The sequence below is a fragment of the Bos indicus x Bos taurus genome, chromosome 15 (genome assembly GCF_003369695.1).
Source record: "Bos indicus x Bos taurus breed Angus x Brahman F1 hybrid chromosome 15, Bos_hybrid_MaternalHap_v2.0, whole genome shotgun sequence".
Taxonomy (NCBI): Eukaryota; Metazoa; Chordata; class Mammalia; order Artiodactyla; family Bovidae; genus Bos; species Bos indicus x Bos taurus.
The window spans coordinates 61,494,899-61,520,582 of record NC_040090.1 but is presented as its reverse complement, the minus strand read 5'-3'; the positions used below and the strand labels follow the sequence as shown (position 1 = coordinate 61,520,582).

Sequence of the window (25,684 nt, the reverse complement as noted above, 5' to 3'; positions counted from 1 at the left end):
GGCTGTACTAGTTTGCATTCCCACCAACAGTGTAAGAGGGTTCCCTTTTCTCTGCACCCTCTCCAGCATTTATTATTTGTAGACATTTTGATTGCAGCCATTCTGACTGGCATGAGATGGTACCTCATTGTGGTTTTGATTTGCATTTCTCTGATAATGAGTGATGTTGAGCATCTTTTCATGTGTTTGTTAGCCATCTGTATGTCTTCTTTGGAGAAATATCTGTTTAGTTCTTTGGCCTATTTTTTGATTGGGTCGTTTATTTTTCTGGGATTGAGCTGCAGGAGCTGCTTGTATTTTTTTGAGATTAATTCTTTGTCAGTTGCTTTGTTTGCTGTTGTTTTCTCCCATTCTGAAGGCTGTCTTTCCACCTTGCTTATAGTTTCCTTCATTGTGCAAAAGCTTTTAAGTTTAATTAGGTCCTATTTGTTTATTTTTGCTTCTATTTCCATTACTCTGGGAGGTGGATCATAGAGGATCCTGCTGTGATTTATGTTGGAGAGTGTTTTGCCTATGTTTTCCTCTAGGAGTTTTATAGTTTCTGATCTTACATTTAGATCTTTAATCCATTTTGAATTTATTTTTGTGTATGGTGTTAGAAAGTGTTCTAGTTTCATTCTTTTACAAGTGGTTGACCAGTTTTCTCAGCACCACTTATTAAAGAGATTGTCTTTTCTCCATTGTATATTCTTGCCTCTGTCAAAGATAAGGTGTCCATAGGTGCGTGGATTTATCTCTGGGCTTTCTATTTTGTTCCATTGATCTATATTTCTGTCTTTGTGCCAGTACCATACTGTCTTGATGACTGTAGCTTTGTAGTAGAGCCTGAAGTCCGGCAGGTTGATTCCTCCAGTTCCATTCTTCTTTCTCAAGATTGCTTTGGCTATTCAAGGTTTTTTGTATTTCCATACAAATTGTGAAATTATTTGTTCTAGTTCTCTGAAAAATACTGTTGGTAACTTGGTAGGGATTGCATTGAATCTATAGATTGCATTGGGTAGATTTTTCTCTTTTTGTGCCCTCTGTCAGGAATTCTCTCTCTCGCTTTATCTATTCCCCTTAACCTTCAAAGTCTCAGTTTTCTATCTCTGATTTTGTTATAGTTTTCTTAGCACTTTCTTTTGCCTGCTCCACTCCTGCAGAATTAGTTGCTCTCCACACCGAGTGCTCCCACAGGCTGTGGTTTAGCACTTCTTACATTATACTCTGGGGCTTCCCACGTGGCACTAGTGGAAAAGAACCTGTGTGCCAATGCAGGAGATGCAGGTTCGATCCCTGGGTGGGGAAGAGTCCCTGGAGGAGGGCATGGCAACCCACTCCAGTATTCTTGCCTGGAGAATCCCATGGACTGAGGAGCCTGGCGGGCTATGGTCCATGGAGTCACAAAGAGTCTGACATGACTGAAGCGACTTAGCACTTCTTACATTGTATTCTGCTAAATAACTTCCGTTCAGTCTCCTTCATCAGACTGAGCATCTTGACAGCAGAGCTGTTTTATCATCTCCAGCACCTGCTGCCCTATAGGTGTTGGGTGCATGTCTGTTACATGAATGAAGACTTGAGCCTGAGGCATTTGGTGGCCAGATGGGGAGTCCCCGGTGGATTGGCATTTAGTAACCCTGCTGTCTCCCAGATGCCCCAGCTCAATGCCAAACAGAGTGGGCTCCCTGGGGCAGAGGCCAGCGCCGAGGACCAAGTCACTTTCTGTGCAGCCTTGTTTCCACAGGAAGCTTGCTTGCCAGGCAAAGAATAAATCTCAGGTTTTACAACTTGTTTGCTTTACTTTGCAAACAGGCTTCTCATTGTAACAAAACAAAATGATAGAGAAGCCCACAAAAATCCATTTTCTTTTGCAAACATTAAAATACCTAGGAAGGATTATGGAAGATTTGGCTACTCTGAATGCATCTGGCAATGTGTTCTATGTTGCTTTTTCCAAAAAAATTGCCTCTGTAGACAGCAGATAAGGGGGGTGTGTGTGTGTGTGTGTGAGCCTGCATGCACACAAACACCGAAGACAGGGCGGACGGAGGTTCAAGTCCAGCTTGACTGTTCACTATCTGAATGATCCACAGCATCTATAAGATGGGGAAGACGAGGCCTGCATTGCATTCTGAAGTCTTTTGTGAGGATTGCAACAAAGCCAAAGAGCCAGCACGGTTCCTGACACTCAGAAACTCTCTCCCCACGGGCAATGGAAGCACAAAGAAAAGCACAGTTCTGGAATGTTTTCTCTCCTTGGGGACCTTGTTCACACACATTGTCCTATTTCTGTGTCATTGACAGTACTTCCCAGGGTCACTTATCTTTCCCCAGCACATCTCTCCCTGACTGGGCTGGAGCCCCCTGGAGGGCAGACCCAGCTCAAACTCTTCCTTCTATATTGCAGAGGAGATGCTCACTGGGTCCACAGCCCCATTGGAAAGACCCCTGGGAGAGTGAGCATCTTCTCTGTTCTGCATCTAGGTCTCAGGATGCTGACTACTGACGCCAGAAGATGACAGCAGAAGCTGCTCCTCAACCTTTCCTCCTGGTCGTAGGTGTGAGGATGGGTAGCACATTGGGTGGACTAGAACAGAGGCTTGGCATCCCCATCCCCACTTCTAGAGGGCTACACTTTCCCGATAGGGCGATTCCTAGTTTGAAAGGATAAGGCAGTGGATCAAGGCCTAGACCACATCAAGGCACTCAGTTGTTCTTGGTAACACCACGACTCTTCAATTTTAAGATTCCATTGATTAGACGGACTGCAGAAAACAGCTTTTCCGGGAACATTTGAGTGTCGATTACCAATTAAATGTATATATCTCAACTTCAGACACACTTAAAAAAAATGCACAAATGAGCTCTGAATTGTCTCAATTTTGGCCACAGAGATGAGCTGCTGAGAGAGAAGTTTGCGAGGCATGAAGCAATAACCACCAACACAATTAGATGATAACCTTGAGAATCACCCTGGTGGTTGCCATGATGCTGGCACTGCAGATGCTCCCAGGCCTGGGATGGAGAGTGTCAGGGACTCTTGGCTGGATCCGCTGGGCTCTGTGTGTGGTTCAGGCTTTCTGGATCCCAGCCTGTTGGAGACCAGGCACATGCCTCGGTGTCTGTCCCAACATCAAGTATGACCAACCTTCAGCTGGCATCTGGCAGCCCAGTCCCTGCTGCTGGGCAGCCTCATTATTCTTGGCGTGTCTTTGCTCTCAAAGTTAGGGAGTGTGGGACAGTCTCTTCCAGAGCTTTGCCCTTTCCTTAGTCTATAGGACTGTGCTTGTGCCTTGATTTCCTTTCCTAAGTTCATGAAATCTACCAGGATTTTGTCAGGAAAACAGAATCCACACTAGGTATATCAAACAGAGAGGATTTAACACAGGATTTGGAATGTGCAGGTGTTGGAAGTCTGGGGCTGCATAAGGGTGATCATGAAGCACCCCAGAATTTATTTTTTTAATTCAATTTTTCTAAATATTTATTTTTGTCTTTCTACTTGGCTGTGCTGGGTCTTAGTGGCAGGATCTTTCGTTGTGGCATGTGAGATCTAATTCCCTGACCAGTTTTCAAACCTGGGCCCCCTGTGTTGTGAGTACGACGTCTTAGCCACTGGACCACCAGGGAAGTCCCACCCCAGAGCTTATTACCTGCTGCAAGAAGCTACCACAGCTGGGGCTTGGGAACAAAAGGGAGGAGGAGGGGTGTTACCAGGATCTGGGAGTACAGAAGAGGGGTCACAGCCTCAGGAGCCCCAACTATGGAAGAGGGGCTATTTCAGCTGGAGTTGGGATGATGGAAATAACACAGTGGCATCACCAGGGGAAGAAGAAAAGAGAGAAGGCTGAGAGAGGTGGAGGAAGAACAGTGGGCTCTGCCTTTCTCTTGCCTTCTGTTTCCCCCAGCATCTTTTCACTGAGAAGGCTTCTGAGGAAGTCAGCTGGCAAAGGAGCATAGGCCTTACAGAGCGTTATACAGAGGGTGGCCTTGGGGCTGAGAGACCATAGATAAATAATAAGTACAGTCAGGCAGCTAACAAGTATTTATTGAGTACCTTCTACAAGCCAGACACTGCTGTAGTGCTGGGGAATCAGGAGTGAACAAAACAGAAAGTCCTCGCCCCCTAAGAACCCATATTTTAGTTGGGAGAAATAGACAGCAAACATATCAAGAAAATAACAGTATCACAGATGGTGGTAAGAGTTACAGAGAAAAATAAAACAGGGAACCGGGTAGGGAGTGGTGAGAGTGGGTGGGTGGGCAGGAAATGTTTCACTGAGAAGTGGGGTTTCACTGAAAGAGTGAGGGATTGAGCCCTGACACTATCTGGAGGAAGAAGATTATAGGCAGACACGCAGAGAAGGTGCAAAGCCGCTGGGGCCAGAGCAGAGTGTACAAGGGGAGAGGCGCGGTGGGCCCCCGACATTTGCATCCAGGAGTTCAACCAACTGCGGATTTAGAAGCCACAGATATGGAAGGCAGACTGTACTGCCATTTGGCAGGATAGGAGCCTGAAACATCCTTGGATTTTGGTATCTGCAGGGGATCCTGAAACCAACCCCCTGTGGATACTGAGGGACACTGGTGATAGGAAATGAAGCCCCGGAGATAGCCTGACAAAGGCAGTTTGGGTTCCAAAGAAAAAAGAGACCCCTTGGAACAAGCAGGACATCTAAAAACCTTTACACAAGTTTCTATTAGGCCCTGGCCCCCTCTGGACTGCAGACCTGGGTTATTTGCACTGGTTTCCCCTCTCACCCCTTGTAGGCTGGGAAGAGAGATAAAGAGGTGACTCTCAAGGACACACTCTGCAGGGCCTGGGAGGACACTGTAATGGCTTTATGCTAAATGAGATGGAAAGCCGTGCTCACCTTCTGCCCTGTTGACACCCACTTTCTCCTCCCCCACTCCGTATCGGGAGCTGAGGTCCACTTTGAGTCCTAGTTCAATTACTGGAATTCTCCTTCCTCTGATCTCGACATTCACACATCTTCTACTAGACTGTCAGAATGTCAGAAAACAGGACCCTGTCTGTGTTATGTATCACTGTTTGCATAACTGGAGCTTGGCATCCAGTAGGGGCTTAGTAGGAGAAGGCAATGTCACCCCACTCCAATACTTTTGCCTGGAAAATCCCATGGACGGAGGGGCCTGGTAGGCTGCGGTCCATGGGGTCACTAGGAGTCGGACACGATTGAGCAACTTCCCTTTCACTTTTCACTTTCATGCATTGGAGAAGGAAATGGCAACCCACTCCAGTGTTCTTGCCTGGAGAATCCCAGGGACAGGGGAGCCTGGTGGGCTGCTGTCTATGGAGTTGCACAGAGTCGGACACGACTGAAGTGACTTAGCAGCAGGGGCTTAGTAATCACCTACTGGATGAATGAACACTTAAGCAGATCTTCATAGATCTCATTTGTCACCAGCACTGTGATGGGTCAACTCAGATGACTCAGTCAAAGCCAGTGTCATCTGACAGTGACAAGGCCAATTGTCATCAGTACAATGGTTAGTTGGAGCAGGCTAAATAATAGCGCAGTTGTTTGATTATATTTTAAAACTGGTTACATGAAACTTGTGTGGTTATAGTCTCAGGATCCATGAAAACTTTGGGGCCAAGGAGTTACATACTACTCAAGTATGTCCACCCCACTGCTTTCTTATAATGATGGAGGTCTTTTTTCCCCTCCCTTTTATTAGTGATGAAGGTTTTGTTGGAGATAATTGTATTTTTAGCAGCACAGTTAATGAACTAGCTAAGCATCAATAGACAGAATCATAAAACCATTAAACACCAAGAGCAATAATGGGAAACTGTGTCTGGTGGTAATGAAATTAAGTGTCTTTATGAGGTCACTTTATTCCTTTTCTCCTAGGCTCTCTTGCCCTCCTGAGTACATGGTGACTGCTGCTCCTAATTGCTGTTTCACTAAAATGCACAATGCCATCCATTTTGTGTTTTAATTCAATGTATTTCTAGGGCCTTCAGGATCATTAAACCCTTCACCAAGAGAGCGCAATGGAAGTGCTGATTATGAAAGCTTCTGGAAATGGCCCAGGAGTGTAGGAGAATGCGGAGCACAGACAAGGTTGAGAAGGGAGAAAAAAGGACCTGCTGGCCTTGGTACTGGATCCAAACTAATGAGAACTGGTGCTCAAGTTTGAGCCCATGGGAGTGTCTGGTACAACCTCTGAAGGTAGGATGGGGCCACTCCTAGAGGGATGCAACGTCCACAGTTATCAGTTCAGCTCAGTTGCTCAGTCGTGTCTGACTCTTTGCGACCCCATGAACTGCAGCACGCCAGGCCTCCCTGTCCATCACCAACTCCTGGAGTTCACTCAAACTCACGTCCATCAAGTCAGTGATGCCATCCAGCCATCTCATCCTCTGTCGTCCCCTTCTTCTCTTGCCCCCAATCCCTCCCAGCATCAGAGTCTTTTCCAATGAGTCAACTCTTCGCATGAGGTGGCCAAAGTTCTGGAGTTCAGCTTTAGCATCATTCCTTCCAAAGAACACCCAGGACTGATCTCCTTTAGAATGGACTGGTTGGATCTCCTTGCAGTCCAAGGGACTCTCAAGAGTATTCTCCAACACCACAGTTCAAAAGCATCAATTCTTCGGTGCTCAGCTTTCTTCACAGTTCAACTTCACATCCATACATGACCACTGGAAAAACCATAGCCTTGACTAGATGAACCTTTGTTGGCAAAGTAATGTCTCGGCTTTTGAATATGCTATCTAGGTTGGTCATAACTTTCCTTCCAAGGAGTGAGCTTCTTTTAACTTCATGGCTGCAATCAACATCTGCAGTGATTTTGGAGCCCAGAAAAATAAAGTCTGACACTGTGTCCACTGTTTCCCCATCTATTTGCCATGAAGTGATGGGACCAGATGCCATGATCTTCATTTTTTGAATGTTGAGCTTTAAGCCAACTTTTTCACTCTCCTCTTTCACTTTCATCAAGAGGCTTTTTAGTTCCTCTTCACTTTCTGCCATAAGGGTGGTGTCATCTGCATATCTGAGTTTATTGATATTTCTCCCGGAAATCTTGATTCCAGCTTGTGCTTCTTCCAGCCCAGAGTTTCTCATGATGTACTCTGCATGTAAGTTAAATAAACAGGGTGACAATATACAGCCTCGACATACTCCTTTTCCTATTTGGAACCAGTCTGTTGTTCCATGTCCAGTTCCAACTGTTGCTTCCTGACCTGCATACAAATTTCTCAAGAGGCAGGTCAGGTGGTCTGGTATTCCCATCTCTTTCAGAATTTTCCACAGTTTATTGTGATCCACACAGTCAAAAGCTTTGGCATAGTCAATACAGCAGAAATAGATGTTTTTCTGGAACTCTCTTGCTTTTTTGATGATCCAGCGGATGTTGGCAATTTGATCTCTGGTTCCTCTGCCTTTTCTAAAACCAGCTTGAACATCTGGAAGTTTACGGTTCATGTATTGCTGAAGCCTGGCTTGGAGAATTTTGAGCATGACTTTACTAGTGTGTGAGATGAGTGCAATTGTGCAGTAGTTTGAGCATTCTTTGGCATTGCCTTTCTTTGGGATTGGAATGAAAACAGACCTTTTCCAGTCCTGTGGCCACTGCTGAGTTTTCCAAATTTGGTGGCATAATGAGTGCAGCACTTTCACAGCATCATCTTTCAGGATTTGAAATAGCTCCACTGGAATTCCATCACCTCCACTAGCTTTGTTCGTAGTGATGCTTTCTAAGGCCCACTTGACTTCACATTCCAGGATGTCTGGCTCTAGGTGAGTGATCACACCATTGTGATTATCTTGGTTGTGAAGATCTTTTTTGTACAGTTCTTCTGTGTATTCTTGCCACCTCTTCTTAATATCTTCTGCTTCTGTTAGGTCCATACCATTTCTGTCCTTTATCGAGCCCATCTTTGCATGAAATGTTCCTTTGGTATCTCTGATTTTCTTGAAGAGATCTCTAATCTTTCCCATTCTGTTGTTTTCCTCTATTTCTTTGCATTGATCGCTGAGGAAGGCTTTCTTATCTCTTGCTATTCTTTGGAACTCTGCATTCAGATGTTTATATCTTTCCTTTTCTCCTTTGCTTTGCACTTCTCTTCTTTTCACAGCTATTTGTAAGGCCTCCCCAGACAGCCATTTTGCTTTTTTTGCATTTCTTTTCCATGGGGATGGTCTTGATCCGTGTCTCCTGTACAATGTCACGAACCTCAGTCCATAGTTCATCAGGCACTCTATCTATCAGATCTAGGCCCTTAAATCTATTTCTCACTTCCACTGTATAATCATAAGGGATTTGATTTAATCAAACTTGAATGGTCTAGTGGTTTTCCCTACTTTCTTCAATTTCAGTCTGAATTTGGCAATAAGGATCTGAGCCACAGTCAGCTCCCAGTCTTGTTTTTGTTGACTGTATAGAGCTTCTCCATCTTTGGCTGCAAAGAATATAATCAATCTGATTTCGGTGTTGACCATCTGGTGATGTCCATATGTACAGTCTTCTCTTGTGTTGTTGGAAGAGGCTGTTTGCTATGACCAGTGTGTTCTCTTGGCAAAACTCTATTAGCCTTTGCCCTGCTTCATTCCATATTCCAAGGCCAAATTTGCCCGTTATTCCAGGTGTTTCTTGACTTCCTACTTTTGTATTCTAGTCCCCTATAATGAAAAGGACATCTTTTTTGGGTGTTAGTTCTAAAAGGTCTTGTAGGTCTTCATAGAACCATTCAACTTCAGCTTCTTCAGCGTTACTGGTTGGGGCATCGACTTGGATTACTGTGATATTGAATGGTTTGCGTTGGAAACGAACAGAGATCATTCTGTCGTTTTTGAGATTGCATCCAAGTACTGCATTTTGGACTCTTTTGTTGACCATGATAGCTATTCCATTTCTTCTGAGGGATTCCTGCCCACAGTAGTAGATATAATGGTCATCTGAGTTAAATTCACCCATTCTAGTCCATTTTAGTTCGCTGATTCCTAGAATGTCGATGTTCACTCTTGCCGTCTCCTGTTTGACCACTTCCAATTTGCCTTGATTCATGGACCTAACATTCCAGGTTCCTATGCAATATTGCTCTTTACAACATCGGACCTTGCTTCTATCACCAGTCACATCCACAACTGGGTATTGTTTATGCTTTGGCTCCATCCCTTCATTCTTTCTGGAGTTATTTCTCCACTGATCTCCTGTAGCATATTGGGCACCTACCGACCTGGGGAGTTCCTCTTTCAGTATCCTATCATTTTGCCTTTTGATATGGTTCATGGGGTTCTCAAGGCAAGAATACTGAAGTGGTTTGCCATTCCCTTCTCCAGTGGACCACATTCTGTCAGATCTCTCCACCATGACCCGCCCATCTTGGGTGGCCCCATGGACATGGCTTAGTTTCATTGAGTTAGACAAGGCTGTGGTCTTAGTGTGATTAGATTGACTAGTTTTCTGTGAGTATGGTTGCAGTGTGTCTGTCCTCTGATGCTCTCTTGCAACATCTACCGTCTTATTTGGGTTTCTCTTACCTTGGACGTGGGTTATCTCTTCACGGCTGCTCCAGCAAAGCACAGCCATTGCTTTTTACCTTGGACGAGGGGTATCTCCTCACTGCTGCCCCTCCTGACCTTGAACGTGGAGTAGCTCCTCTTGGCCCTCCTGCACCCTCGCAGCCACTGCTCCTTAGATGTCCACATTATTTGTACCTGAACCATAACTTTTAGTTTGGGAATACATTCATATACATAATTTCCATTGAGAATTGTGACAAGGCCACATGATGAAATTTTATCCTCAGTTTTCTGATGAGAAAACTGAGGCTCAGGGTAATTAAGTGATGCTGACTCCCACTATTCATCAGAAGCCAAAGGTGTATCCTTCCTTTCACTCCAAGATGTTCACTCCAAGATGTTTCATTGGCTATGAGCAAAACCACTTGCCAATGATTTAAAACTTGCCCTACAAAGGTTAATAATTCAAGAAATATTTGTTGTGTATCTAGTACTTATTGAGTATCTGCTATATTCTTGGGCTCCAAAATCACTGCAGATGGTGACTGCAGCAGTGAAGTTAAAAGATGCTTTACTCCTTGGAAAGAAAGCTGTGACGAACCTAGACAGCATGTTAAGAAGCAGATATACTATTTTGCTGACGAAGGTTTCTATAATCAAAGCTATGGTTTTTCCAGTGGTCATGTATGGATGTGAGAGTTGTACTATAAAGAAAGCTGAGCACTGAAGAGTTGATGCTTTTGAACTGTGGCGTTGGAGAAGACTCTTGAGAGTCCCTTGGACTGCAAGGAGATCCAACCAGTCCATCCTAAAGGAAATCAGTCCTGAATATTCATTGGAAGGACTGATGCTGAAGCTGAAAGTCCAATACTTTGGCCATCTGATGTGAAGAACTGACTCATTTGAAAACTCTATGATGCTGGGAAAGATTGAAGGCGGGAGGAGAAGGGGACGACAGAGGATGAGATGGTTGGATGGCATCACTGACTCTATGGACATGAGTTTGAGTAAACTCCGGGAGTTGGTGATGGACAGGGAGGCCTGGCGTGTTGTGATCTATGGAGTTGCAAAGAGTTGGACACGACTGAGCCACTGAACTGAACTGAACTGTGGTGTTGGAGAAGACTCTTGAGAGTCCCTTGGACTGCAAGGAGATGAAACCAGTCAGTCCTAAAGGAAATCAACCCTGAATATTCATTGGAAGGACTGATGCTGAAGCTTAAGCTCTAATATTTGGCCACCTGATGCAAAGAGTCGATTCATTAGAAAACACCCTGATGCTGGGAAAGATTGAGGGCAGGAGGAGAAGAGGGTGACAGAGGACGAGATGGTTGGACAGCATCATCAACTCAATGGACATGAGCTTGAGCAAACTCTGGGAGACAGTGAAGGACAGGGAAGCCTGGCATGCTGCAGTCCATGGGGTCTCAAGGAGTTGGACTTGACTTAGTGACTGAACAACAACAATATGCTGGAAACATGATGATGAGCAAAATAGACAGCTTCCCCATTGTCATAGAACCTGGATGTACCTGGCAGGACAAGCATGACCAACAGCATGCAGTGAATTCGGGTGAGAAAAGAGAGAACGCATTGGTGACTGGAGCCCCTAGTCTAATCAATGAGATAGGAAATCTTCCTGGAGTGAGTGAGGTTTAAGCTGAGGCCTGAAATGTGGAAGTTAAATGGATGAAGGAGGGAGAAGAATACACAAAGATGGGCTGAGGTGTCCGAGGCAGCGGTGGTTCAGCAACTTTTGTCTATTTAGGAGGTAGCATCAGTTGGTGAGACTAAGGAATGATTTCGTGTGGGGGCTGGAGGGGAAAGTGGAATTAGGAGTGCCTTTCCTGTCTTGGCTGCCTGGTGGGGCGATGACAGTTCCATTTACTGAGACTGTGGGAGGAGCCCAAGGGTAGAGGTGGGCCGGGATAAGATGGTAATTACCGGGTAGGTCCCATTTTTATAAAAACGAGCCCTAAAAGGCTGCAGCTGGCTAGGTCCAGTGGTATCCCAGGGCTAAGAAGTGAGATAAAGCCCTGATACAGACATGCTGTTAATTTCTCCGTGGAGGTCACCCTAAAGCCGCGGTACCCTTTGTTTCCACTCTGCTGAGGAATTGAAAGGCAGAATGAAGCCTCAGAATGACCACCACCAGCCAGAAGGATTAGGCTAAACATGATGAAATTTAAGAGGGACAAATGTAAATGACACACCTCAGGTTTACAAAATCAGTTTCATGTCAAGGATGAAATCCCTGATCTGACAGCAGCTCATATCCACAGAACCTAAGAGAGTCAGCTGGCTGTGAATCTCACATAAACCAACAACGTCATTTGGCTGCCCCTTCTCCCACCTCTAAAGCCTCCTTGACTTTAGCATCACTGAGGAGCCCAGAAAGGTGGTTATCTGAGAGGAACAGAGACAGACCTGTGAGAGAGATGCAGCAGCCAAGAAGGAGAGATGTCAGTTCAGAGACATGTCTGTTGGTGCCCAGGATTCTAGGGGTCGCTTGGAGTGTGGTCGATGTGCGTCTCCAATAAAATACCTGGAAAAATCAGGGACAAGGGCATAATTCTCAGTGGACCAGGGGCCTCAGAGAGAGGGATTTGTTTGGGTTGGGAGTATAGGAAAGTGTGGACCAAGGAGTGTTAAAAGGAGGAGGAGCCTGCCACATCTGCTCAGTGTATTGTTTGTTTCCATCCTGCGTTTGAGGTTAATTAGGTGCCTAGCTGCTCTTATGTGCCCTGCTGTGGGAAATACTGTAAAACACCAACTATAGAAAAACCAGTAGTGCAGACTGTTCTAGTTCAGGCAGCAGGAGCTATTCAGAGGACAGTGAGGTCTGGGAGGACAGAGATCAAAGAGGTCACGGGATAACTGGAGGCCAGGGAAGAAGTCACTGGCAAGGCCGAGTTGGGGAAAATGAGAAACTCAGCTGACTGCAGTCTTGGGAAATAAGGCAGGAAAGGTAAGCAAAAGGCCAGAGCTTGACCCATTCGGTGGACCCGTTGGATGGGCCAGACAAGGCATGGAGATGTAATGGAGGTCGTGTGGGATGCAGAGTTGACAGAAGTCTCCTGCCTGGTGAAGCTGAATTGAAGGATGACCCTGAATTTGTGAGTTTCACCCTGATCAGTTTCTCCCTTCATAGCGCCTGCCCCACATGGCTGATTACCCTTGTGGTGTGCTGAGGCTCTGTAACAGACAGGAGTGCCCAGACAGCAGGAGGTAGGAAACTCTAAGGCAGATCTCTAGAGGAGAAAGCCTGGTGCCTTCTGATGGGAAATCAAACTAAATCAGAGCAAGTGTGATAGCAATTTCTAAATTGCAGTGGAAGAGATTTCCCTTCCTTGTTTTCTTCCTTCCTCCCTCTGTCATTTCCCACGTCCCTCCAACATTTATTGAGCAGTACTCCCAGCTCTCTGTGAAGGGGTGGGGACCCAAATGAGCAGAACACAGGTCCTGCTCCTTCTACTTCATAGTGGAGAGGGGAAGTGGGACATCTGAATAAGTACTATTATTTCTTTGATTTTAAAATGCACTCTCAACATAATAACAGCTTTTCAGAAGCCAAAAAAAAAAAAAAAAAAAAAAATCAGAAACACAACCACACTAAATGTACACATTATTGCAAAATGTCCCACTTTTAGAAACATTCAAATGTGAAAAAATAGTGTTTCAGAATTGAAACATATGAGCAGCATAATCATTATTATCATAATAGGAGTGGGTGCCCTGACCCATCAGAACATAACAATGTGGGGAAGAATGTGCAGGAGTTACAGCAGTGCGATCATTGTCACAACAGGGAACAAGGAGCCACTGGAACCCACTGGAGGAAGTTCTTTAAGCCTCCTGGGGACAGCAGATTAGGCTTCCAGCAGGGGCTGGTGTTGTAAGGCAATCTTGCAGGCAAACAGTGGTGGAAGAGGTGGATAAGAGGCCAGGGGAGGGGGCGGCAGGCAGAGTGAGCGGTTTTTGCAGAGAGCGCGGTGCATCCTGGGAGCCGCTGCATCTTATCACGGAGATTGTCATTATCAGTGAGGAACAGAGGGGCCTTCAGTCTGGAGGAGTCTGACATGTCTCATCACAAGGACAACAGGGAAGGAGATGTGGGCAGTGTGTGACAGAGCCAGGCCTCTGTGCTAAACTTAACCTGTCTCTTGAAAGCTTTTTCTGCTTCTGTTTACATAAGGCAGAAGCTGATTGCCTCGTGCAGAAGTGATGTGTTCTTCAAAAGAAAGAAAATACAGCAGATTTCAGTCAGTAGGCTTGGAATTTTTCCTTAAGTCTGCTTGGCTGTTTCCTTAAATCTTTTCTCCAGAGCAAGGATGCCCTATAGAAGTGACTGACTGTGTTGCCTCCCTGGGCACATGGACCTCGTATAGGTTCTTCTCTGTCTGTCTGTCTCCTACTCTCTCTTCTTCCCCGTTGTTGTCAATAAGCTGCTCAGGCAGGCAGCCAGGAACCTAGATTTTGTTTAAGTGTATGTGTGTGAGGCTGTTTCTGAATTGCATCCACACAGATTGTCCTTTGGGTATCAGCAGGATGAGGATGCCATTAGCAAGAAATTAATCTCTGTTGGTCCCAGTTTTCAAAGAAAGCCCAATAAATAGCCTGGATGTTCTTCCCAGGAAAGCCCGGTAAAAAAGATGAAAAGTGAAGTGAAGTGTTAATCTCTCAGTCATGTCTGACTCTCTGTGACCCCATGGACTGTAGCTGGCCAGGTTCCTCTGTCCATGGGATTGTCTAGGCAAGAATACTGGAGTGGGTAGCTATTCCCTTCTCCAGGGAATCTTCCTGACCCAGGGATGGAACTAGGGTCTCCTGCATTGCAGGCAGATTCTTTATTGTCTGAGCCACCAGGGAAGCCCTCCCCTCGCCCCCTCTGCAAAAAAAGACAGATGGTTCTGTATTAATTAGGACATTCTCCTGGGCTGTGTGTTTTCATGCTCTTGGGGGAATGGATATTCTCTTGGGGCAGAGAAGCACTCATCTGGTCCTTTCCACATTCACTCCATAGCCCAATCCCCCTTGGGCCTGAACGGAAGAAGCCCTTGTCTGCTCCTCCTTCATACTTTTTTCTCAGCCCTGAGAGAGCCTTGAGCTGTCTGAGCAGAGAGCCAGGGTACACTGCAAATGGCTCCTGGGGAAATCATCAGCTTGGCTCCTGAAGGTTCTGCCGTTGGAGCCTCCTTGGAGCATGTTTCCTTATCTGTTAAATCAGATTGTTTATTATGTAATTTCTGAGGCTCTGTTTCAGTTCTGTGACAGCAAGTCAAACAAAAATAAAGGTCCTTGTTGCTGAATGTTATGAAAAGCTAAAAGCCTTACATATATTATCTCACTGAATCCTCATGGCAACTCCATGTAGTTTAGACTCTTGCTATCCCATTTTACAAATGGGGAATGGAAGCTTAGAGACGTCGTGTACGCAGCTCAGGGAAGCGCACCAGTCAGCGGCAGAACTGTAATGAAGGCTGGTCTCTGATTCTTTAGCCGATACTCTTGATGAGTTGTCTCAGCCCATTTTTGCTGCTGCACAAAATCCCACAGACAGGATGACTTAAACCACCAACATTTGTTTCTCAGTTTGGAGGCTGAGAAATCAAAGATCAAGGTGCCAGAAGGATTGATGTCTGGTGAGGTCTGTCTCCCTGCTTTACAGATGGCTGCCTTCTTGCTATGTCTTTGTACAGCAGAGAGGGAGGGAGGGAGGGAGAGAGGGGGAAAAAGAGAAAGAGTGAGTGAGTTCTAGTCTCTTCCTCTTATTAGGGCACTAATCTCATCATAAGGACCCTACTCTCATAAAAAAGAAAAGAAGTGTTAGTCACTCAGTCCTGTCCGACTTTTTGTGATTCCATGGACTGTAGCCCGCCAGGCTCCGCTGTCCTTGGAATTCTCCAGGCAAGAATACTGGAGTGCGTTGCCATTCCCTTACTCCAGGGGATCTTCCCCACCCAGGGATCGAATCCAGGTCTCTGGCTTGGCGAGCAGATTTTTTTACCATCTGAGCCACCAGGGAAGCCCCACTCTCATGAACTCATTTAAACCTAATCACCACTCAAAGGCCCCGCCTGCTAACAACATCACATTTGGGGGCTTAGGGCTTACACACAAAGCTGCCGTGCCTGTGATCAGGACTCTGGAGGTTGATGAACAGGAGGGGAAGTGTGGGAGGGCCCGTGTGACTGAAGCTGAGAGGGCAGAGGTAAGGGAGCCAGGCGGGAGGTATGGAGAGTTCTATTGGACTTCATAGGTAATTTAAATAGTTTGCACTGTATTCTAAGTGCAACAGAAAATCACTGTAAGGTTTTAAACAAGAAAGTAATGTGAACTGAGGAGCATGAAAACAAAATCACTCGCTGCTGTATGGAAGAGGCCCCAGTAGGAACAGGAAACCCAGTTGATGGGCTATGCCCACCAGTCCTTTTTTTTTTTAATTTCTGTACCACTTGCAATAATTTATTAATATTCCATTTCTTTAATCAAATAGCTGACTAATTTGAAATTATTTGGAAAGCATGGTGAAATTTTATTCACACCACTATATTATGTGCAGAGTATGCTTTTTTATATGATACCTATAAATTAAATATGTAAACTTTGTCTTTCATAAGTATATTTTTGTTCCCTAATGGTGCTCACCAATCTTGTAGATTGTACAAGAGGTAGCAGTCGCTGGGCTAGAGTTGGCAGTGGACATGGAAAGAATAAGAAACTTTAGGGGGGCTTTTTAGGAGGTAAAATCAGCAAGACAAGGGGAGAGGATGGCTAGAGTTAGGGCTGCAGGTAAGACAATGTGCAGAGATAGGGATGGGCAGGCTCATTTTGGACCCTGGTGAGGCAACTTGTTTTTAAGGGGTAATGCTCATTCCTAAAGCTTCCCAAAGTGTCTAGCTGGGTCAGTTAGGATGACTTCACCTGCAAGTTAGACAAATCCCCCAACTCAAAGGTCGTGGACAATTAGGAACCATGTCACATAGCAGAAAGTGTAGCGGTGGTGTGTCTCCCGGACGGTGGGATCAGGCCTGCAATGCCAGCAAGGGGCCGATTTCTCTTCTCTTCCCTCTGCTGAGGAAGGCTCCCAAGCTGCCTTCCCTTGTGGAGGCAGATCACCTTGGCATTTCTAGACAGCAGACACCCAGTCACAGCCACATCCTTGTCAGGCCCAACTGGCCAGACTGAGTCGTGTTTCTACCCAGTAAATCAATCTTTGCTCAGACAATGGGTTTTCTCTGACCCCTTAGACGGTTCAGGGTTTTACTCAGAGCTGTGGGGTGAGGATTGGAAAAGTGGACTAATCTGGGGTTCTGTTCAGGATAAGAGATATTCGGGCTTATTGGGTTTGTCATGAGGTCGTGGACAAATGAGACCCAGCTTTTGCATTTCTTAGACCAACAAATACATCATTAGGGGAGTGGATGTGGGAACTGGCTTCCCAGGTGGCACAGCGGTAAAGAATCCACCTGCTAATGCAGGAGCCACAGGAGATGCTTGTGTTGAGAAGATCTCGTGGAGGAGGAAATGGCAACCCACTCCAGTATTCTGGCTTGGAAAATTCCATGGACAGAGGAACCTGGTGGGCTACAGACCCTGGGGTCATAAAAAGTCGGATATGACTGAGCGACTGAGCACAGGTAGTACATTGAGCACATGTGGGAACTGGTAATAGGATCGTCCACTTTTAATTTTTACCTTGTAAAGACATTTAAACAATTACCACCTGCTGTCTTTATCATTTCATCAAAAGAACATTCTAAATCAAAGAAAAAAAATTTACATTTAATAAACTTAGCATTATCAAAATTTGCTCTTTTTTCAGATTTCTTATCTGAAACTTGGAAACCACCCTCTTGGACCACTATGGTCCATAGAAAACAGAAGTTCTTAACTGGATCGATGGGCCCACAGGGTCTGTGGAATTGGAGTCAGAGGGCCTTCTTGGGTAGACAGAAATTACAGTTTCATTTTTACTATCCTTTATCTGAAATGTAGCATTTCTTTCAATGACAAGTGTGGCAACAGACTGGCAGTATTAGCATGACCTGTGATTTTTGTTATTAATAGAAATCACAAATATTTTCATATGATATCACAATTGTGGTAGACATCTGGCAATGTCATTCACGTCGATTACTGTATTAAAATTATAGGAGCTATTAGTCACTGTTGGAAGCATGGGATCTATCTTGACAAATTCTCCTCCAGTGTGACCACTGTTGTCTGGCAACTTTGTGTATGGGGCGGGCAGCCTCTGGGCCGTGAATTCACATTCTCATGGGGGTAACCCAAGGCAGTCCAATAGTCCTTAACCATACTGTTTGTGGATCAGTGCACAGGAGTTGAATCGTTTTCATGGTTTGCTGAAGTTTTTGCAAATCTGAGTCCCTTTAACATGAGTTTTTTCCTCTTGTTTGGGAATGCAACTTTTGGTGACATAGACGAGTTCAAACATGTCTGGTGGCTGCACCGACTGTCAAAGTGTGATACTTAAAGCAGCTTCTGATTGCTAACAGATTGCAAGTGACGCAGGTCATGGCAGTGTAGTAAGCTCTCCGAGTAGCATAGTCCTTTCTTTTTCTTTTTTGTTCTCCATTTGCACATTCTCTCTGTGTTGTGAAGTAAAGTCCTATCTGCATAGTATATATATGCATGTTGTCCTTGTATCATTATTTTGTGAAAATGTCACACATTAAAAATACATTTGTGGGAAACATTGACAATATGAGAAATGAGAACCATTATTTCACATGAAGCAGTAGCTAAATTCCAGGGAGATCAGGACTCCTGAGCCGCTGGTGTCAGCCCTGGTCTACACAAAGGTGAAAAGATGTTACTAGTACAAACACTGACTAATCATAAAACCTGCCTTCCTTCCTTGTCATAAAATGTAATGAATGTTTTATACTTTACTTAATTAACATACAAATAATTCACTTCTAGGTAGATTTATCAAACAAATCACTTAGGAACCACAAAGAAAACATTATATTTCAAAAAATGTCACTGGAACAAAAATATTTTAACTTTATTATTTTTTTATGGACTCAATTTATCTCGAGCTGGCAAAGAAATGAAGGTCTATGAAAACTATGTACCTGGTTTCATTTACATTAATTAAGCAAAAGGACACAAGATCACAATGATTTCTTTACTTTTGTGGAGAAATTATTGCAAAAGGAATTTTGAAGTCAGGAAGACTGAAAGAATATATCATGTCTGCCCATCTAAAACATGCATCTAAATAAAATGAAGGTATTTTTTGTGTGTATGTGAATGAAGAACCTCAATTTCAAAAAGGTAGGATACTTCAAGGGCTTCCCTGGTGGCTCAGACAGTAAAGAATCCACCTTCCATGTGGGAGACCTGGGTTCAATCCCTGGGTTGGGAAGATCCCCTGGAGGAGGGCATGGCAACCCACTCTAGTGTTCTTGCCTGGGACATGCCATGGACAGAGGAACCTGGTGGGCTACAGTCCATGAGGTTGTAAAGAGTCCGATATGATTGAGCGACTAAGCACAGCACAGGATAGATACTTCAAAATGTGGATTTGCCATTTCCTGGAAACCTTTCCAGAAGAGTTCTTGAAGTTGCTTACCAAGTGCTAAACAAAAGCCTCACGTGACTGGGGAAACCTGAAATCACAAAAGCTGGGAACGCAGAATGGACTGGAAGTGGCTGTTCGGGTCAAGGGAGGTGTTTCCATGGAGAACTGGTGGAGTATTTTGAAGTGGGTGACGGAGGAATTGGCAGCTTTGTCATTCTCCTCCATGAATCACTGGAGGGAACTATTAGCATCTTACAATACAGCTACCTGCTTCTTTTGTTCACGATGACCCACATCGAAAAAGAATTCTTGTTCTGTGGGTGACTTCGAAATTACAAAACCACTGACATTTTGGAGATGGTGTGTGTAGCTTCTTCTTTTTTTTTTTTTTCAAACAAACTCAACTGGACAGAAAATCTATTGATCTTTGCACGGGACCTCCTGTGATGATTAGTTGTGCATCTACTTTAGTGGAAAAGGGAGCACCTTATGCTGTTATCGCTTGCTGCATTTAATAGACATATTCTGGTTTTTCCCAAAATCCTGAGGGAAGTTTTGTTGACAGCCATAAAAAGCCATCAACTTTATCAAAAGTCAATCTCTGAATCAGTATTTTTACAGGTTTTATCAAGAAACCAAAGCAGAAAATAATGAGCTTCTCTATCACAAAGAAGCCCATTGAATTCAAGAGGAAAGTTTTACTTATTCTAAAAGAAAAAGAAAATCCATTCTGGGACCACTTTGAAAGAATTTTGTCTGTGCGTTGATTGGCTTACCTGGCAGATGTTTTTAACCATATGAATGAAATGACTCTTTCAATTCAAGGCCTTGATATCATTATTATGAATGCTTCTGAAAACATTACGAGCTTTCTTGGCTGATATGAGGCTAACGTCTTTCAAACTTTCAAATGTTGGGGGAAGTGCTTTAACCTCCGTGGAGTTGAGTTACAATATGCTGTCAATTTATTTGAAAAGAGTAATCTATAAACACCTGGAAACACTTTAGAACTCTTGCAAAAGTTATTTCTGTCTTGATGGTAGCAAAATTGAACCCTAGAGTCACATTCTTTTTCTTTCTGATATAAACTGAATCAACAATGTTGAGCTAGCCAAAGATGAATTCATTGATCTTAGGACCAAAATAACCGCTATAACTAAAGTTTCACTGAGAAGCCTTAAAGAGTTATCCTGATCTCTGGGAGACAATTATCTCTACTCTGTGAAGTTCCTGACAAGCTTTAATTTCATTTTCAACACTGTATCTTTGAGGATTGGATTTTCAACTTTGTAACCATAAAAAAATCAGTTGGAGTTCGACAGGATGTGTGTTTATTTTGCCAAAGACCAGTCTACCATCTTATGTTCTTATTCTAGGTAAGCAAAAAGTGTTCATATGGGTATGTCTTTAAAAATTAAAATTTGAACTTCCTTGGTGGCTCAGTGGTAAAGAATCCACCTGCTAATGCAGGAGACACAGGTTCAATCCCCGATCCTGGGAGATCCCATATACCTCAGAGCAACTAAGCCCGTGTGACCAACTATTGAGCCTGTGTCCTAGAGCCCGGGAACCGAAACCACAGAGCCCGTGTGCCACAACAGCTGAAGCCTGTGCACCCTAGAGCCCATGCTCCACAACCAGAGAAGCCAGTGCAGTGAGAAGCCTGTGCACCAGCCCCTACTCTCCACAACTCGAGAAAAGCCTGCAGCAACCAAGACCCAGCACCGCCCAAAATAAAGAAATAATTAAAAAATAAGGTTTACCTCGACTGTATTTCAAATGTAATGTTTCATTTTTAATGTCATACAGAGTATCAAATTTATCACTATATAATGAATATATTTAAAAACAATTGCATTTTGGTATATTTACAAGTGACTTAGCATCCATGCATGCACTGGAGAAGGAAATGGCAACCCACTCCAGTGTTCTTGCCTGGAGAATTCCAGGGACAGAGGAGCCTGGTGGGCTGCCGTCTATGGGGTCACACAGAGTCGGACATGACTGAAGCGACTTAGCAGCAGCAGCAGCAGTTTTTTTTTCTTTTTTTTGGTAACCTTGCATATTTATTTTGCACATTGAAAACCTTTATTCTAAGAAAGGTCCACAAACTTCATGAAACTGTCCAAGGGACCCCTGTTATAAAAACAACAATGAAGTCCTGATCTAAGAGGACATGATTTAAGCTCTCAAGTTGCTTAAATATGGGAAAAGGGGAGGTTGGCTGTGTCTTTTGGAGGCTGGAGAAAGAGAAGCTCCCCTGACATCAAGCTAGGCCATCTGTAAGAGTCCTCTGCTTCCTGGAGAACCCACTGACAGCCATGAATATTCTACCCCTTCACACCCAGGACAAGGGAAGAAAGGGAAAGATAGCCCCCAGTAAGAAGGCAACCCTTCTTATCCTCCCATAATAACTGGTTTTAGGAAACTTGGCCACTTTTCAATCAATCCCAAGTACTGAAATGAAATGCACTGTTGAGTTCTTCCTGTGTGTATGGAGTGTGGCATTGGAGGGCCACAGAGAAGAGGATTACAAGGTTTCTTCCCTCAAGGAGTTAATTTATTTGTGGAGACAAAACTAGTGCATAAAACAATTAAGGAGAATTAAATGCAAAGCGAGGTGGTGCCTTGAGAAAAACCTGCCTGTTGACTTTTTAATCACAGTATCCCCAGAGTTTAGAGTATTGCTTGGCACATAGAGTATACTAGAAAAATATTTTTTGAATGAAAAAATTGATGACTGAATTTTAAAAATAACACTTATTGTTATGAGAGTAATACATGTTCATCAGAGAAAATTTGAAAATACAGAGGAATATAAAGCATTAGCAAAGAAAAAAAGCAGTGAACATTTTCCATATTTCTTTCTCCCCCCCATATACACATGTACAATACACACACTCACACTTTTTTTACAGAACAGAATTGAGGCCTGAGTTTTATTGCTTGAATTTTTTTCTCTTAAAAAATTATACTGTGAATATTTTTCTGTGCCATTAACTATTCTTCAGAACATTATTTTTTATGGCTTCGTTATATAGTATTCTATAAATAATAAATCATGATGTAGCCTAACGTATTAACCACTTTCCTATTTTTGAGCATTTGGAAACATTTTATAAGACCAAGAGCTGCATTTATTTGTCGCTTGTTCTGTTCCAAGTGTTACGATGATTTTCCCCCCTCTTCATACATGGTCTCATTGAATTTCTTTCTCACAGTGATCCATTGAGGAGGAATTCATTATACCCACCTTACAGAGGGAATACCTGGACATGGGAGGAGCAAGGTACCAAAGGTCAGGGTGCTGGTAAGTGACAAAGCTGGGATTCAAACCGGGTCGTGTCTAATGTCAAGGTGCGGGTCCTGCAAGCATGACTCTAGATCCCTCCCCTGGCGTGTGTGAGGAAGGCACGTGACTCCTTGGGCACTACGGGGTTGCAGAAACACACATCCGCAAGGCGAGTGAGTGGGATGGCAACCAAAGCCCAGACGCGAAGGAGGGAATGCTTTTCAGGTCCGCAGCTGTGGAGACATCGTGATGGACTAGACCAAAGCAGAGCGTCTCAAAGAGTGTGTTTCAAGAGAGGCATTTCAGAAGTGAGAGCCAAGGTGTGTTCCAAGTTCTCTGCTCCTAACTTCAGGCAGGGGAGAGACTAAATCCCTCTTTTATATCTTCTTGCTATTGAGTCATCTGACCAAGAGCCTTCATGCAATGGCTGAACGAAGGGCCATGAAAAGCAGAGGGTGGCTCTGCTCTCAAGCCTTCCTGCTCCTTCTCCTGGATGAGTGGTGTCAGAGAGGAGCTCGGAAGTTTGACAGGGTGGAAGGCAGGGACCCCAGCTCTACCGCAGGGAAGAACCACGGGGCCTTGAACTGAGCACAGGTCTTCAGTTGGGGCAGGTCGGGGACCAGGTTTACGTGATCAGATGTCCTGGTATAGCTGGGAAGGAATGGGGTGGTTTCTCTAGATGCAGGACCTTCTTTGTCAAAATTGAGAAAGTCCCAGGCAAAATGGAATGGTTGGTCACCAGAGGCCTAGGCTTTTCTCCATGTGAGGGCTCATTCTGTAGGAAAGGTCCAAGAAGTTTATTTATCTACTTATTGGTTGATTGATTGATGGGTGGAAATATAACAAGTCCTTTATATACTAACAAGTTCCATTCAGAGAGTGTGTCTGTAAGTCCAATTTGTTTGTTAAGTCTAACAAAGTTAGCCTAGGTATCCAACTAACACAATTGGCTATAAGCACTATACTGTATTAGGTTTACATTCATACAAATAATATATAAAAAAAACACAAAAAGTGAAACATTTAAAATCTTACAGTGCAATACCTTGAAAAGCACAGGAATACAGTATAACAGCTGGCATACAGGGGCTGGCATCGAGTGAACAGGCAGGAAGCGTTCCTGACTGGAGGAGGGAGAGGAGGTGGGAGATGGTAAGAGATGATGGATCGTCAGCAACAGGAGATGGAGGGCGAGCTGCAGTGTCACACAGGCCTGACTTTGATGGCGCAGGCTCTGCTTCCTGATTGGGTTCAATTCTGTCTACCTTCTTGGAAAAATGATCCAGTGCCATCTGGGTAGTGCTGTACCAGCAACATCACTGGTACTTTTGTGTTTGCTTCTGGACATTCTGGGCTTGAAACAGAAATATTGTACTATTGTACTCTATATGGTATTGCATAGTACTGTATAAAGTACACAAAAGCACAAACACTCGTAGAGGATTCATGCATGTGACAATGTATGTCAGACACGTGAACAGACCTTACATGGTTGGACATGCAAATGCATGTTTGCATCTTTGAAAGCTCACAACTTGAAATTTCATACATAAAAGACTTACCGAATAGTTGACTGACAGTGTCATATTAGTGTCAGATATACAATGTAGTGATTTGATATTTTTATAGATTATACTCCATTGAACGTTGTTATAAAATATTAATTACAGTCCCTGTGCTGTATATTACATTCTGATACTTTATTTATTTTATACCCAGTAGTTTGGGCCTCTTAGTCTCCTTCCCTAGCTTCCCCTTTCCCTAATCCTCTCCCCACAGGTAACCACTAGTTTGTTCTCAGGTAGGTGTCTGGAAAGAGTCGTTTGTGATCCAGGACCCAGGGCTGTCTGCACATGCTCACCTCCGTTCCTCACCCTTGCAGCCTGCCTCTCCCTCTGTGCCTTCACTGAAGCTGTGTCCACCAGGGTCTCTGATGGCCTATGTACTGCTAGATTCTGGGCACTTTCAGTCTAAGCCCTGTCACTCTCACCCAGGGGCCTCCCTGCTTCCAGTCTTGCCCCTTCAGTCTATTCTGAACCCCAAAGACAAAAGTGATCCTTTCCTATTTTTTTCTATTGAGAAATAATGTATATACAGCAAAATTTACCTACATTAGTATACAATTCTGCATGTCTTGACAAATGCATCCAGTGGTTTAACCATCAGTGCAATAGAGAACAGTTCTATCACTCCAAATAATTTTTCTGTGTCTACCTCTTCCCTTACTCTCAGCTCTGATAACCACTGATTCGTTTCTGTCTCTGTACCTTGCCTTTTCAGAATGTCATATAAATAGAACAATGTACTGTGTAGCCTTTGAGTCTGGCTTTTTTCACTTGGCACATGTATTTGTAATTCATTCATGTTGTGTATATCAGCAATTATTTCCTTTTTGAGACTGATTAGGATTAGGATCAGTTGTATAGATATTTTATGTTGTTTATCTATTCCCCAGTTGAGGGATATTTAGTATTTTCCAATTTGGGGAAAATAGAAATGAAGTTGCTCTAAAAATTCACATACAGATTCAGATTATTTGGTGCATGTAGGTTTCCAGTTTACTTGGGCAGACACCTGGGAGGGATGTGATAGAAGTATGTTTCACTTCATAAGAAATCTTTAAACTTCCAAAGGGACTATGGAAGGGACTGTGCTTATTCTGAATCCCCTCCAGCAATGAAAGAGAGTTCCAGTTGCTCTATGTCCTCACCAGCACTTTGTATTACCAATTACAAAGATCATTTTAGCCATTCTACTAGATGCATAGTGTTATCTCATTGTGGTCTTTTCAATAAAAAAATTATTTACTGATTGGTTCTTGGCTGCTCTGTGTCTTCCTTGCTTTGCTCAGCTCTCTCTAGTTGCAGCGATCAGGGGCTTCTCTTCCTTGTGGAGTGTGGGCTTCTAACGGCAGTGGCTTCTCTTGTTGCAGAGCACGGGCTTTAGGCACGCAGGCCTCAGTAGCTGTGGCTTGGACCCAGTACTTGTGGCACATGGGCTTAGTTGCTCTGAGGTATGTGGCATCTTCTCAGACCAGGGATCAAACCCATGTCCCCTGCATTGGCAGGTAGATTCTTACCCACTGCACCATCAGGGAAGTCCTTGTTGTGGTTTTAATTTGTATTTCCCTAGTGGTTAATGTTCACGTACTTACTGCCACACTTCTTTTGCCCATTGAAAGCATCTGTTCAATTATTTTACCAATGAAAAAAACTGGACTGTTTGCTTTTTTATTATTGAGTTTTGAGAATCCTTTATGTATTCCATGTCAAGTCTTTTATCAAGTATGTGATTTATAAATATTTTCTCCCTGACCATAGCTTGTCTTTTTATTTTTGTAATGGTGTCTTATGAAAAGCAGAAGTT

The 25,684-nt window shown here is 43.9% G+C and overlaps 1 long non-coding RNA gene across 7 annotated transcripts in view; it reads left to right on the top strand.

Moving 5' to 3' along the window:
• Positions 1-25,684, top strand: part of LOC113905847 — a 197,571-nt gene that overhangs the window by 144,516 nt on the left and 27,371 nt on the right. For 5 of the 7 annotated variants that reach the window (XR_003514742.1, XR_003514741.1, XR_003514740.1 and 2 more), the window contains one exon: positions 22,248-22,336. This is a non-coding gene — a long non-coding RNA (uncharacterized LOC113905847). Of the gene's footprint in view, positions 1-5,943; positions 6,183-22,247; positions 22,337-22,548; positions 22,639-25,684 lie in introns of those variants that run through there. The other 2 variants (XR_003514744.1, XR_003514746.1) reach the window with 2 other exon arrangements.